Genomic DNA, 16,582 nt, shown 5'->3' with positions numbered 1-16,582 from the left:
CATTAGCCCATAAATTCCCGTGTAAAAGCCCACATGGTGTAAAAAAAATAAGGTTAGGATGTTGATGCAAGCAATCGTAAAGAATGGACGTGTTTAAAATGCCATCAGCGAGAGAGTTACGGTAATGTGCAGGCTGCTCGGCGTGGACTATGATAGATCAGGATTCTATTGGTTTTACTAAGGTTAGTTTTTAAAAGATGAAAAAGAATGAAAAAAAAAGCAGACAGCAATAGACTTTTTAATTATGGATTCTATTGGCTTTATGAAGGAATGCTTTTTGAAATATGAAAAGAATTTAAAAAAAAAAGCAAACGACAATAGACTATTTAATTCTGATAATCTCTCTTACCACATTGAACAGTTGAACAGTTAATTCTACTAATTTTAAAAGATGAAAAAGAATGAAAAAATATCAAACGACAACAGACTATTTAGTTTTGATGAGCTCCCTTTCCACAATGAACAACTAAGTGCTCCTGTTATGGAAACCTGTAAATTGGCTGAGTCTTGTGTTTTTGCTCTGCTTTTCTTCTTTTTCCATTGTGATTTGACTAAGTAATTGCCGCAACGCAACATATTCTCTGACCTTTAGCGGATATGAAAAAGCTAAATACTGTGTCATGAAATCTCTTATTTTGTAGCTCTTTTTTCCTTTTTACATTGTGCTTTGACAGAATAATGGTGACGAGGTGGCACAACTTCCGACCACTCAAATGCTGGAAATGTTTTAAGAGTCTGTAAAACGCGTGTAAAATGTATTGGTGAACTGTACACGCTGGACAGATGGTGGTAGCGCGAAACGAACCGTGTGAAAAAAAGAGGAAATAAAATGGAAAATAGTGTCATCAGTTTTTTTTTTTTTTTTCCTAGACATTCGTTTTCAGTGAAGGGGAAAAAATGTGGCTTAGGTGGAAATAGTTTGTGTTTAGTGTTTGAACTTAACTTGCAGGACTGAGTATAATAGATGTGAGAAAATATTGATACATGACGCATGTACATAGACACACACACGCACCCCCATTCCCCATATGTATATTTTCAGTAAGTATATACCGCAGTTCCTAATAAACTGTATATTATTATTATTATTATCATTATTATTATTATTATTATTATTATTATTATTATTTACATACATACACATCTTTTTTACTCTTTTCTTGACACTTATCGTAATAAAGGAATATAATATGACTTCAGTAGCTCGTGTAAAGTAATCTGAATATGTGTAAGGCTGAATAGTATAGAAACATACACCATCTACACACACACACACACACACACACACACACACACACACACACACACACACACACACACACACACACACACACAATGGCGGTAGTGAAAGTGAGCGAGAGTCAGTGAGAGTGGCCATACTGTTTAAAGTCATCCTGTCAAAACCACACTAATGTTTTCCCCCTTTACATTATTCTCTGTCCAGCATTCCTCTGTAATTTTCTCTTCCTCCTCCCACTCACTTACTGTTATTTAGCACTCGATACCACCAAGCCCTCTCTCCCTCTCATCCACTCTCTCTCTCTCTCACCAAACACACACACACACACACACACACACACACACACACTCTCTCACTTTCTCCCCTCACCATTTATGATTGTCATAACTCACTTCAAACAGTAATAACCTGCTTCTTAACGAGTGTTTCCTCCCCCTTCATCCATCTCTCTCTCTCTCTCTCTCTCTCTCTCTCTCTCTCTCTCTCTCTCTCTCTCTCTCTCTCTCTCTCTCTCTCTCGACAGATTAGTTTATTTTTTTGGATTTTTTAAGCAATTCAATTGGGATTTTCTCTCATTTTCTTATTTTTTTCTTCTTATTTGCATGTCATTACTCTCTTATAAGACAGTAATGATGGTCAGAGTAATTGCAATGATGGTGGTAATAGTAGTAGTAGTAGTAGTAGTAGTAGTAGCAGTAGGTAGATAGGAATGATGATAATAATAACGTCATCATTAAGAAGATTACAAACATTTCTACTTAATGTACATTGTTTTTTGTTTTTTTCATAGCATTCCTCTTTGTACATTTCTACTGACAATGTATTTTTAGACTGTTACGTAATTTTCTTAGAGCGTTCTGTGCCATCATCGTCTCTCCTTATTCCTCTCATAGGAAAGAAACATTATCCTTTCTCGTAGGAAAAGAAAAAAATAACAGCCAATTTCTAGTTAACTCCATGTTCTCTTTCTGCTTTTGTCTTCACCTCCCCATCTGATTTTTTTAGTGTTTTTCTTTTCATGTGTCTGTCTTTTTTTTAGGTGTATGCATATGTGTAGCAATATTTAAGTATGTCTCTGCTCTTGTTTATGTATATGTGTATGTGGATGTATGTATCTCTCTCTCTCTCTCTCTCTCTCTCTCTCTCTCTCTCTCTCTCTCTCTCTCTCTCTCTCTCTCTCTCTCTCTCTCTCTCTCTCTCTCTCTCTCTCTCTCTCTCTCTCTCTCTCTCTCTCTCTCTCTCTCTCTCTCTCTCTCTCTCTCTCTCTCTCTCTCTCTCTCTCTCTCTCTCTCTCTCTCTCTCTCTCTCTCTCTCTCTCAGGTCGCAGCTTTTGTTTCGCTTCTCTCAGGCCAAAACGTTTATTGATCCTGGAATTTCCCGACAAAGAGTCTCGGTCCACCTCATGGCAGCCTTCACCTCTCATCTCGGCCACGTCTCTGTCCTTTGGCTCAGATGAGGACTGAGACACTAATAGAACAGTAATAGGAAGAGTAACAATAGCAAGGATAAATGTACAGAAATTAGAAGTTGCAGGAAAATATTAACTAGTTTAACCCCTTCAGTACCATGACATGTTTTCATATTTATTTCACTTGTTTTGGGTGATTTGTTACATATTCAGAAACTTATGTGGGGATTAGAACAGTGAAGACTCTGCCTATGCTATTCATCTTCTGACCTCCATAGACCCTTCCTAATGTCAACAAAATCGTCTAATCATACCCAAAACTCATGATAAGAAAGCCTCCCAGTACTGAAGTAGTTAATTTAGTGATATTGATAAGCGAAAGTGTAAGAAGTAACAATAGGAAGAATAGATGTAAAGTAATTAAAGGAAGAGGAAGGAATATATAAGTTAGTGGAGATTTCCTTCCGCTGACATGAAGATTGGTATGCTAAATTAAGAGAGCACGTAATATTACAGGTAAAAATAGCAAAGGCAGGGAAAGGAAAGGAATAATAACGAGAGTGATTCAAGTTAGTCTAGTTTTGATACTCTGTTAATATTTTGTTTTTGTTTTCTCAGCTTTCATTTTTGTATTTTGGAATTATCGGCTTCTTTCTCGTCTTCGTCCACGGTGGATGAGCACGAGGCGTATTAGAGTTTTTAAATGTATTCTTCATTTCCGTTCTGTTTTTTTCAATTTTTTTCTATCTTTTATCCTTTATAATGTGTACGCGTGTGTATTGGATGGCTGAATGATCTCTCTCTCTCTCTCTCTCTCTCTCTCTCTCTCTCTCTCTCTCTCTCTCTCTCTCTCTCTCTCTCTCTCTCTCTCTCTCTCTCTCTCTCTCTCTCTCTCTCTCTCTCTCTCTCTCTCTCTCTCTCTCTCTCTCGTCGTCATCATCATCATCATCACCATCATCATCATCATCACCATCACCATTACCACCATTCTTAAACCTTCTTCATCATCATATTCTTCTTCCCTCCCTGCCTTCCTCCCTCCTTGTATATTATAATTTCCCACGTCTTCCTTCACCACTTTTTAATCTGCAATATTGGCACCACGCGGCGACGGGCAGCAAGTTAGCGGCCGCGTGAGTGAAGGACGAAAACCTGAGCGGGTAATAATGAGCGTGTTTGGCAGCCACGTTTTGTCTTCCACGCGGGTTTTGAAGGAGGCGATATTACCTGACTACCACACACAGTCTTACCTTCCTTCTTCGTCTCCTTCTGGTTCTCTTCCTGCTTCATAACATCTTTTCAAATCCCGTCAGGAGCTTCGTCGACTCTCAGGTAGCGCTGCGGAAGGTTTGATGGTGCCTTTTTTTGGAGGGTCGATACAAGTCTCAGCGCCACAGGAAGAATAGCTCCACTCAGACCTCCAACGCAGCCCATAAATTTGTAGCGGGTAATGATCTGCGGTGGTGTTCATCTCGATTGATCCTATGTTTCTTCTTGTTTCCCTTCCCGTGTGTTGTTTCTCTATACCTTATATTTTCTCCTGATTTTCTTTTTTTTTCGTTTTTCTGTATTTTCTTATTTGTTTTGTGTTTGTGTTTGTGTTTCCTTAAATTCCTTATTTCTTTTTTTATCTTTCTTTTTCGTTTTCAAATTATTTTCTTCTCTTCCATATCCCAAATTGATTTCTATTGATTTATATATCCTTTATTTTCAGTTTTTCTTCTTATTCCTCGTGTTTTGTGTGTGTTTCCTTAGATTCATTATTTCTATTTTTTTTTTCATCTTTCTTCGTCGTTTTCAAAGTATTTTTCTTCTCTTCCATATCCCAAACTGATTTATATTGATTTTTTGTCTTTCTTTCCTTTTATTCCGCCTCTTTTTGTGTTTTCGTGGTTTCATTTCTTTTTTTCTTCCGTTTTCTTTCTTTATATATTTCTTCCACCGTCCATCCGCGCTTCTTTCATATCTTATTTTCCTTCTTTTGGCTTCTTTCGTGTTGCTTTGTTTATTTTCTATTTTATTTGGGTTATTTCATGTCTTCTTTTCTTCATTTCTTTATAACTTCATGTCCTTCCTTACTCCATTTATTTACTCTCGATTCCTTCTTCTTTTTCATGTAATTAGCATGATTTGTGTTTACTTCTTTCCTTTCTTTTATATATTTCACTTTTGTCTTCGTTCTTCTTCGTTTTTATCTTATATTATCTCAAACTTCCCTTTCATTCAGTTTATTATAGCTTTTTTTTTCTTTTATCATGTTTCCTTGGTCTCCTCTGCTCCTCCTCTTGGTCTGATTCTCTTACCTCCCCTTATTACGCTCCTGCACCTTCACTAGTACCAATGAGCGTCACAATGGAGTGGTGTAGGCAAACAGGTTACTTCTTTTAAACCTGCTACTTCTGTGTTCCTCCTTCTCTTTCTCGTCTTCTCTTTCTCTTTTCTTCCTCCTGTTTTCATTAGTTTTTATATTTCCATGTGAGTGTTTTGCTTTTTTCTTTTTTCCTCTTTAGTATTCCTTTCAGTTCCTTTTCTTCTTCAAATTCTTCCTTTTTTGTTTTACTTTTCTTCCAGCTCTTGTTTTTTTCTTATTATCATTTTCTTCTTCCTTGTTATCTTCCTAATTATCCTCCTTCTTTATTTTCTTCTTCCTTTTTTTCATTTTTTGTCTTGGATTTCTTCCAGCTCTTGTTTACTTTCTTGTTCTCATTCTCTCCCTTGTTATCTTCCTAATTATCCTCCTTTTATTTTTTCTTCCCTTTGCTTCTTTTCCTCCTCCTCCTTTCCTTTCTCCTTCCTCTTTTATTTCTTTTTTGTCCTGCTTTTCTTCCTTATCTTGTTTTGCTTCTTGTTCTCATTTTCTTTTTCCGTATTATCTTCCTAATTATCCTCCTCTTTTTATCTTCTTCCCTTTGGTTCTTTTCCTCCTCCTAACTTCTCCCCGTCCTCCTGCTTCCTTGGTTTCCCTCCTTCCCGTCCACTCGCTTCCCCGTTGACACACATTCAAATTCTCGCTTTCCACCAAGATGATCCCGGTGCAACTTAGAAATTCCAGTCTCCCCGCAACCCAAACAATTAATAATACTCGCGCAGAACTGCAAACTCTTCATCTGTCACACAAAGCTCGCTTGTTGTTGTGCGATAATTACATTCGTCCAAGACTCAACTCTGCCCAAGTTCGATTCCACAAATGTGTCTGTTGTGAGTCCATTCCTAGTCACAGGTCCGACTTCTCATACGTTGAAGTGTTTGCTTTGGAGCTGCAATGGGTTGTAGTGGAAGTTATTGTGGGTGTTTCAAGAGTGTTTTTTTTTTTTTTCAATTTAAGGTAAGGTTTCTTAGATCATCAATAGGGTGATGTGGACGCTTTTGGGGTTTATCAAGAGTGTTTCCAGGTTTTTATTCACACGCTCGTATTATCAAGTATTTCGATGTCTGCCTTGATTAAATCTTGAACAGGTTTTATTGAATGTTATCGAAGTTCTTTCAAGAGCTTGTCCATTTTCTGATAATAAGTATTGATTCATATATCGTGCATTTCAACGAGTGTCTTCAATCTTCAACTGACTGTAATGAATATTGCTTCTTTTTTGTTTTTTCTTTAAGTGTTTTTCCATGTTTTCAGCGATAGTCTAGCATGTGTTCTTGACTCATTAGGAGAAAACACCAATAAGAACACGAATAATCTATAATCATCTCTGTTTTCTTAGTGTGTGTGTGTGTGTGTGTGTGTGTGTGTGTGTGTGTGTGTGTGTGTGTGTGTGTGTGTGTGTGTGTGTGTGTGTGTGTGTGTGTGTGTGTGTGTGTGTGTGTGTGTGTGTGTGTGTGTGTGTGTGTGTGTGTGTGTGTGTGTGTGTGTGTGTGTGTGTGTGTGTGTGTGTGTAAATCTCATCTTCTACCCTGAAATACCAGAGCCACCTACGCTTCTATATTATTTTTTTCCTTGAAGTTTTTGTAAAGAAATACGTTTTTTAATTCCAAGAGGATAAAATCTCCAGTAACACTTTTCTCCTCCTCCTACACCTCGTCTTCCTCCTCCTCCTGCTCCTCCTCCTGCTCCTGCTCCTCCTCCTAATGCTCCTCCTCCTAATGCTCCTCCTCCTAATGCTCCTCCTCCTCCTCCTCCTCTGCTAGAATTAGGGCTTCGTTTCTTCCTTCAAACTTGACCTTGTTGCCTTGATTATATTTTCAGCTTCTCGTCTCAGTGTTGTGGATACGAGGCGATGCAGGGAAGGTGGCGCGGTGCTTTCCAAACGGTAAACATATCGTGGAATTAATCAAATGGCAAGAATAATGAGATACTATGTTACTTTTTGCATCATCTTGGTCGGTAATGAGTATTGTGATATTTATGATATTTTTATTTTCTCTTCCATTTTGTCTCGTGGTTTAAAATATGGATATCATTAAGTATTTTATGTTATTTTTTCTTCTATTTTCGCGTAGTTTTTGTTTAAGTGAAGTTCAGGTTATTATTTGTGATATTTTTATTTTATCTTCCTTTTTGTTTTGTGGTTTAAAATATGGATTTCATTAATTATTTTATGTAATTTTTCTCCTATTTTCGCTTAGTTTCTGTTTAAGTGAAGTTCAGTTTTTTTTTCTTTATTTATGAGATGTATTTTTTTCTTTTGGGAAGTTGACTCGTTTCTACATGGTACATTAAGTAATGGATATTTTATTTCGCTTTTTCTACGGTCATACGAGTAGAAATTGCTATTTTGTCGATAGAATTTGTATGTGGCATAAATACAATGCGTGCTTACACATACACACACACACACACACACACACACACACACACACACACACACAGAGAGAGAGAGAGAGCTGCATTTTAGAATATGGATTATTATTATTGTTATTACCTACGCGCGGCACGTGTGTCACAAACATTTTATTTGTTTTACCTCTTTTTTTTTTTTTGTGTCCCTGTATATATTTTTTCCCAGCGGGGGAGGTGATGCTTTGAAATATTTTTAGAGTATGGAAATCAGGCAACAATTGAGTGTGCTTTACGTGGCGCACCTGTTGCAGCTCGTCTCATTAATATACATTGTTTTATGTTGCAGGTACGTTACTTCAAGTGTTCATGTGCCTGTGTGCTGGCTGGCTGACTGGCTGGCGGTGCGGTGAAGGTAAGCGTGTGAGGCTGTAAGTGATTCTTCTCCTGCTCATTAAGTGTTTAAGTGCGTTTTCCTGCTACAGTTTACGGCGAGGTGGTGAAGGAAGGCGTGCAGTTGTATGTAACGTATCTTCTTTCCTGTAATGTAAATGGTTGAGTGACTTTTCCTCATTCTCTCTCTCTCTCTCTCTCTCTCTCTCTCTCTCTCTCTCTCTCTCTCTCTCTCTCTCTCTCTCTCTCTCTCTCTCTCTCTCTCTCTCTCTCTCTCTCTCTCTCTCTCTCTCTCTCTCTCTCTCTATATATATATATATATATATATATATATATATATATATATATATATATATATATATATATATATATATATATATATATATATATGCTAAATATTCTGATCTAATAAGTTTGGTGCTTATTTTTCCCTGTAATGTTTTTCTTGATGTACTGAAGATAAAAGTTCGATTGGCAAGAGTTACAGAGGTCACTTAAGGTCTAATCTAACAAAGGTGGACGAAAACACCATCTTATGTCGTCTTACATTTTCTTTCCTGTCTCTCCTTTCAGTTCTGTTGGTTCAGTTGGTCGCCTTATCCTTCCCCACCTTCCTCTCACAACCCAGTCATCTTCACCACTAACTCTTCCTACCTTCCATCTTCTCTCCCTTCTTTCCCTTCCCTCCTCTCCAGCTTTCCACCGACACATCCCTCCTTCTCCTCCTCCTTCTCCTTCTTCTCCTCTCTTCCACACAAAGCAACCAAATCCCAGCTCCCTCTCGCCTTCCCCCGTTTTCTCTCCCTTCTGCCTGCCTCTCTCTCGTGGCTTGTGGCTTTCGTCGGGCCGGACAAGGCTCAAACTCGGGCTAGTGTCGAGGAATGGTGAGGAAGGTGGGATGGAGTGGGGGGAAGGAGAGAGAGAGGAAGAGGGAAGGAATACGACGGTAGGAGAGAGAAAGGATAAGAGTATGTCGTATATATATCCAGTGAATAGCTCTCTCTCTCTCTCTCTCTCTCTCTCTCTCTCTCTCTCTCTCTCTCTCTCTCTCTCTCTCTCTCTCTCTCTCTCTCTCTCTCTCTCTCTCTCTCTCTCTCTCTCTCTCTCTCTCTCTCCAGTCGGTTTAATTTCTATAACTTCTTACTAATACCTTGAATTTATGTTTCCTATGCAAAATATTTGTCTCTCTCTCTCTCTCTCTCTCTCTCTCTCTCTCTCTCTCTCTCTCTCTCTCTCTCTCTCTCTCTCTCTCTCTCTCTCTCTCTCTCTCTCTCTCTCTCTCTCTCTCTCTCTCTCTCTCTCTCTCTCTCTCTCTCTCTCTCTCTCTCTCTCTCTCTCTCTCTCTCTCTCTCTCTCTCTCTCTCTCTCTCTCTCTCATCTCCAACAAGTCCCTTTCAGTCATTCCAGCGAACTGACTCCCTCTTCCCTCTCCCCGTCCCTCCCTTCCATCCTTCCCTCCTTCACGACCACTATTGTATCTTCCCGCTACTCCTCCTCCTTCTCTTTCTCCTCCTCCTCCTCCTCCTTCTCTTCTTCTTCCTTCTCCTTCTCCTCCCCCTCTGCCTCCGCATCGTAGTCATCATCATTGTTGAGTTCACCTGCTGGTTTTTTCGCCTCGTTTTCTTCCAGTCGTCCTCTTTGTTGCTCCCGTCATCATGTCCCCGTCCGCTGCTGATGATTCTCCTACCACCACCACCATCGCCGCCGCCGCTGCCGCCACTTTTGCCGCTCCTGACGCTGCCGCCACCGTTATCACCATTAAGTTGTCCAGTTCTCGCTTCAGTACCTTTATCTTCTTCGTCTTTGCTAGTTGTGTAGAAAGAATTGGAGGGATTTTACACACACACACACACACACACACACACACACACACACACACACACACACACGTATATGTATATATATCTTGCACGAATCAGACATCACAAGTTGTAGAATTTATTAAAAGTTGTGAGGGGGCGACCGCTCGGCGTTTAGCCTTAAAGATGCAGGTCCCCTCTGTTCTGGCCGGGTCCTCTGCTCCCTTCGCTGCTGCTGCTGATGATGCTCCTACCCCGCTTCCACCGCCCTGATTCCTGGGACTGTTACTTCTGCTACTGCCGCCGGAAGAGTCAAGGTTACGAGTGTTGCTACTTTGTTCCTTGTTTTATGGCCGGTGATAGTGATGGTGATGGCTGAAGGGTCGCGATGCTTCCTCACTTTGTTGTCGTGTGTTGCAGTTTCCGATGTTGGTGGTGATGGTGATGGTAGTGGTTCTTTTGCCTCTCTCTCTCTCTCTCTCCCCTCGGTCACTACTCGTACTGATAACATTTGATTCTTTTATTCTCTCTCTCTCTCTCTCTCTCTCTCTCTCTCTCTCTCTCTCTCTCTCTCTCTCTCTCTCTCTCTCTCTCTCTCTCTCTCTCTCTCTCTCTCTCTCTCTCTCTCTCTCTCTCTCTCTCTCTCTCTCTCTCTCTCTCTCTCTCTCTCTCTCTCTCGACAGCAGGATCTGCGTAAATTGTACTCTGACAGTTAAGTGGTGAATGTTTTATGGCCGGAAAACTTTTACTTCGTTTTTTTGGAAACTTTACTTTTTGGCGTGTGTGTCAAACGCGAAACACAACGTTTGATCGTAAAAGGCGCGGAATGAAAGGAGCGTCAAAGAGTTGGCCCTCACAATTGCGTAAACTTTAATGCTACTCTTTTTCGTTTTCATTTTTATTTGAGAAACGAGGCAACAAGTATGCATGATGGGAACAAAGAGGCCGCCGTGGTACAGTGGAACCATACGTGCTTTGGGGTCCGAGGGGTCTCCAAGCGCACGGGCTCGAATCCTGTCCATGGTCCGAGTGTAGGTTGGGCTTCCTCACTCGGGGCAGCGGTTTCCTAGCAGGTGGGCTTTGAGATAGTACCCCAAAAAGTATCTCCTTTACCCCATAAATTCCCGTGAAAAGCCCACATGGTATAAATAGATAAAATAAGACTTCTGATCTCGTGTTCCTTAGCAGTTGAATGAGATGTGAATTAGAAATATATATAGCTGTAATGCTTCCCCACTCTTTCTTATTTGTTTCCTTGCTGAGATTTGCCTCTGTTTCTTAGTTTCATGTCTAATAACAACAAATTATGGTGACCTTGATGTATATAAAGAATTGTAATATGGAAAAATTATACAATACCTCAAGGTTATAAGAGGTTTTTTTTTATACGAAACTGAACAAATAAACACACACACACACACACACACACACACACACACACACACACACACACACACACACACACACACACACACACACACACACACACACACACACACTACATATCCAATGGACCAATAATATTCCTTCCTCTCGATAGGGTGTCTTACCTGTATCTCCCTCGCCCACACTTCCCCGTTTTCTCTCCCTGACACCTACCTGACTCCTGCCCTTTGCTCTTTTTTCATCTACTTTTCTTTTGCCTTCCCATCCCTTCCCTTTACCTCCTCCCATTACCTTCCCCTCCCTTCCTGCCCTTCCCTTCCCTCCCTTGCCTTGTTTAGTATCTTGCAACATACATTCTTGGCACTAACGGTGATGTACTTTCTCATCTTGATAATGGAAGATGACCCTGTGTGTGTAGGTGAGAGAGAGAGAGAGAGAGAGAGAGATCAGGGGAGGTGGTGCGAGGGTAGAGGTAGAGTTTAGAGAAAGAGAGGTGAGGGAGGAGATTCAGCGGGAAAGATTCAAAACAGGGAGATATTTTGCCTAATATTTTACTCTAAACTTGAAGTGGAGTAGGTGGATAGGCTCTTTAAGGAGACACACACACACACACACACACACACACACACACACACACACACACACACACACACACACACACACACACACACACACACACACACACACACACACACACACACACACACACACACACACACACACACACACACACATGCAGTCGCTCCCCTAATGTTTCGATAAAATTTACTTTACAGCCTCATCAGTTTGGTGACGGCGCTATCATGGACGGCCCGCGCGGCGCCCGCCCACCAAAGCTGAGATAGCAACGCAAGGTCAAATTTTCATAAATTCCACATAAAGAGACGCAAACCATGAATATGCAGCACTTGTGAACAAACAGGGAGTGAGTGTGAATGCCTGGCTGGCTGGTCCACGTCCTCTCTGTAGTACTCGGCTTCCTTCCACCATTCCCTCCTCGGGTATAATCACCGCCTCCACACAAAGGAACACAAAGGAAGGTGGAACAGTGGAAACAGTAGCAGACAGACCTTTACCATTTTATGACAAAGTACAGTATTTAATCTGAAGTAAAGAAAGTAGGATAGTTAATACAAAGGCCTCATCTGGTATAATGACCACCACCAGTAAAAGGAACACAAAGGAAGGTGGAACAGTAGAAACGGTAGCACACAGGCCTTTACGATTTCATGACGAAGTACAGTATCTAATCTGAAGTAAAGAAAGTAGGATAGTAAAGACAAAGGGTATAACCTGGTATAATGACCACCAGCACTAAAAGGAACACAAAGGAAGAAGAGACAGTAGCACACAGGCCTTTGGAAGCATGTTGTAAAGTACGGTATCTTATCTAAAGCAGGATTAGAAATGGAAGATCATACAGTAGCTTGCTTTGTCCTCGTAAGAGCTTGAGATAGAATACAGTTTCTGATCTAAAGTAGAAACGTTAATAGTGCAAAACAAAGACTTCTCTACCACCAGCCTTAGTGCCGAGCCAGGAGGGAGCTGTAAAAGAAGATTGGATAAATTTATGGAAGGAAATGATGAAGTAGGTATAGTCACACAGGCACTGATACGTTTAGACCCGATGGTTATTTGATACTTTTCTATTTTATTGTGGTTTCACGTTCTCTGATCCTACTTTTACTACCAACATTTATACAACTGAAATACGTGAATACCTGAAATAATACGTGTTGCTTCTGTTTTTCTCGTTTAAATCAGTGTTTATTTCATACTTTCCTTGTTTTGTTGTGGTCTCACGTTCTCTGGTCCTATTTTTACCATTCCTACCAGCATTTATACAACTGAAATACGTAAATGCATAAAATAATACGTGTTGCTTCTGTTTTTTTTCTCGTTTTTCCCTCTCTTTTTATTAGATTATTGCTTATTGCCCTTTCATCATCCTTCTTTCTATCACCTTTTCATCTTCTTCACTTAGTTTTCATCTTCCTATCACTTTCCTATTTGCCTCTTTCATTTTCTATATTCAACATGTATTTCCATCTTCCTTTTCTTTTTTCATCATTTCATTTAGCATACATTTTCCTTTCTCCTTCTTATTATGTCTTTCATCTTTTTTTCTCGTTTTTCCCTCTCTTTTTATCAGATTATTGCTTATTGCCCTTTCATCATCCTTCTTTCTATCACCTTTTCATCTTCTTCACTTAGTTTTCATCTTCCTATCACTTTCCTATTTGCCTCTTTCATTTTCTATATTCAACATGTATTTCCATCTTTCTTTTCTTTTTTCATCATTTCATTTAGCATACATTTTCCTTTCTCCTTCTTATTATGTCTTTCATCTTTTTTTATTGAACTTATATTTGCATCTTCCTTTTCCTTCTTCATCCTTTCCATTTAGCTTACACTTCCCTCTCTCCTTCCTATCGCCTCTTACCAAATATAGATTAATGCTGGTATAGGAAGGGAGGTTCTCAAGGGGGCCTTTGAACAGGTGACTCCAACACTACCTGGTGACGTAGGCGAGTACTCTTTACGCATTTACTGATGTCTGTCTTGCCGTTTATCTCGTTTGACACATCATTACCGACCTCTCCCTATCCTCATTTTCTCCTCCCACTCCTATACTCATCATTATTGTCCTTCTTCCCGGTGTCTTCCTCCTTCTCTTCCTCCTCCTCCTCCTCCTCCTCCTCCTCCTCCACCCACTCCTTCATTCATCATTATTGTTCTCCTTCCCAGTATCTTTTTCCTCCTTTTCCTCCTCCTCCTCCTCCTCTTCCTCCTCCTCCTCCTTCTCCTCCTCCTCCTCCTCCTCCATGTCGTATCTCGGCTTTCCTGTCTTCGATGCTAAACACTTCCTCTCCATTGCTACCATCCTCTCTCTCTCTCTCTCTCTCTCTCTCTCTCTCTCTCTCTCTCTCTCTCTCTCTCTCTCTCTCTCTCTCTCTCTCTCTCTCTCTCTCTCTCTCTCTCTCTCTCTCTCTCTCTCTCTCTCTCAAGCAGAAAAAGACGAATTTCCAAGAACGATTCAGGGTTTTTTTATTTCTCGAGTACAGATTGATTTTCTATTGATGGTTTAGCGTGCATTGTGTGTGTGTGTGTGTGTGTGTGTGTGTGTGTGTGTGTGTGTGTGTGTGTGTGTGTGTGTGTGTGTGTGTGTGTGTGTGTGTGTGTGTGTGTGTGTTTTCCCTTCCCATTTTCTTTTCAGCCTGTGTATAAGATAGTATGTAAATAAAGTAAAAAAAACGACAGTGATTTTGGTCAGTACTAAGGCATGACCGTGATTAATCTCAAATACGACTGCTTTTCACCATCAGGTCATCCACGTCATCCTTTCTAGTCTCTCTCTCTCTCTCTCTCTCTCTCTCTCTCTCTCTCTCTCTCTCTCTCTCTCTCTCTCTCTCTCTCTCGCTCTCGCCCTGTTCTACCTTTCCCCTCCTAAACTGTCTCACTCTTCTTGATTTCCTCCTCCTTTTCCTTCCTTCGGAGTCCTCGGGCCTTCCCCTTCTAATCTGTCCAGTTCCCTTCAGCTTTCCTCTCTACAACCTTCCCTCTGTTGTGTCCCTGTCTCTCTCTCTCTCTCTCTCTCTCTCTCTCTCTCTCTCTCTCTCTCTCTCTCTCTCTCTCTCTCTCTCTCGCTCTCGGTCTCGGTCTCCCTCTCTCTCTCTCTCTCCCGTCCCTCATCCCTCATAAAGCCTCGAGATAGGGCAGCTCTGGGATGAAACGTCTCCATTTCCCTCGACACCGCACGCAGCGCCTGGCCATATATATTTTTTTTACCAGCATCCTTTACCTTCCTCCTCCGTCTTCTCTCCCTGTCTCATCCACTCCGTACTCACTCCCACGCCTGTCACTCCTCCTCCCTATACCCTTCCCCCAGTCAACTGTGTCCTCGTGCCTTCCAGCTTCTCTCCTCTACTCTCTCTAGCGCAGCGATGCGTGATAGAAGGGCTCGGGTAGGTAGAAGCGAAGTATGGTGGGCTGAAGGTTGAAGGTTGGGCAAAGGACTGGGAAAGGTTGGTTCATCTTTGTGTTGATTTGTTTTGGTTTGATAGAATGTAGGTCGGGTTTTGTTGCCTTGGTGATCTATTTTTTTTTTTTTCATTTCTCGGGTTTTTTCGAGGTTTTCTGTTTTATTTATTTATTTTTTTTTCATTCTTTGTGTTTTTTTCTCGTTTTTGTGTTGGTGTTTTCTTTATCATTTCTCTCTCTCTCTCTCTCTCTCTCTCTCTCTCTCTCTCTCTCTCTCTCTCTCTCTCTCTCTCTCTCTCTCTCTCTCTCTCTCTCTCTCTCTCTCTCTCTCTCTCTCTCTCTCTCTCTCTCTCTCTCTCTCTCTCTCTCTCTCTCTCTCTCTCTCTCTCTCTCTCTCTCTCTCTCTCTCTCTCTCTCTCTCTCTCTCTCTCTCTCTCTCTCTCTCTCTCTCTCTCTCTCTCTCTCTCTCTCTCTCTCTCTCTCTCTCTCTCTCTCTCTCTCTCTCTCTCTGTCCTCCCAACACTTCCCCATCTTCTCTTCCTGTTTCATCTTCCTCCTGTTGGTCCCTTTCGTCCTTCTCATCCTCCCCTTCATCCACCTCCTCCACACAGCAAATTCCACACATCTGCTGTTCCAGGTCCTCAAAGCGACGGTGAAGCAACTGAGTTAAGGTCCGGAAGCCGCGACCCTCTACGGCCTCTGCTCTCACAAGGAACGGCGGCCTTACCCTCAGCCTCACTGGGCCTTTGAACGAAGAACCTCCAACCTCTGTGGAGATCATCTGTGTGTGTGTGTAGGGGGATGGGAGGAAGACAAAGCAAGGGTTGGGGATATAGAAAGAAGGTTGTGGGGGATACAGAAATCGGTGGGCTAGAGAGCGAGCAAGAGAGAGAGAGAGAGAGAGAGAGAGAGAGAGAGAGAGCAGGAGCAGGAAGGTAATCCAGAAGGATAGAGGTGTCATGGGGAAGGAGCCTTTGATAAATGTTACCAAAATGAGCATTAATTTGTTCTGCAGTGGCCCTGGAAATAAGCACACACACACACACACACACACACACACACACACACACACACACACACACACACACACACACACACACACACACACACACACACAAACGCTCGACTCACAATCGAGAGGGCCGGGTTCGAATCCCGGCGCGGCAAGGCAAATCGGCAAGCCTCTTAATGTGTGGCCCCTGTTCACCTAGCAGTAAATAGGTACGGGATGTAACTCGAGGGGTTGTGGCCTCGCTTTCCCGGTGTGTGGAGTGTGTTGTGGTCTCAGTCCTACCCGAAGATCGGTCTGTGAGCTCTGAGCTCACTCCGTAATGGGGAAGACTGGCTGGGTGACCAGCAGGCGACCGAGGTGGTATTACACACACACACACACACACACACACACACACACACACACACACACACACACACACACACACACACACACACACACACACACACACACACACACACACTAATAATTCCCTACACACCTATTTCTGTTTGTTCTTTCTTTGTGTTCCCATGTGACTCGTCTTCATATCACCACCTCGTCTCATGTACCACAACAAGCAAGGCAGGAGGGCCACTATGCTAAGCACCTGTATCTTTTTATGTTCCATCCCCTCTCACGACCTCTCAAGCATTTAAGTAAG

The sequence above is a fragment of the Portunus trituberculatus genome, chromosome 15 (assembly GCF_017591435.1).
Source record: "Portunus trituberculatus isolate SZX2019 chromosome 15, ASM1759143v1, whole genome shotgun sequence".
Classification (NCBI taxonomy): domain Eukaryota; kingdom Metazoa; phylum Arthropoda; class Malacostraca; order Decapoda; family Portunidae; genus Portunus; species Portunus trituberculatus.
This window is presented reverse-complemented; position numbering follows the sequence as displayed.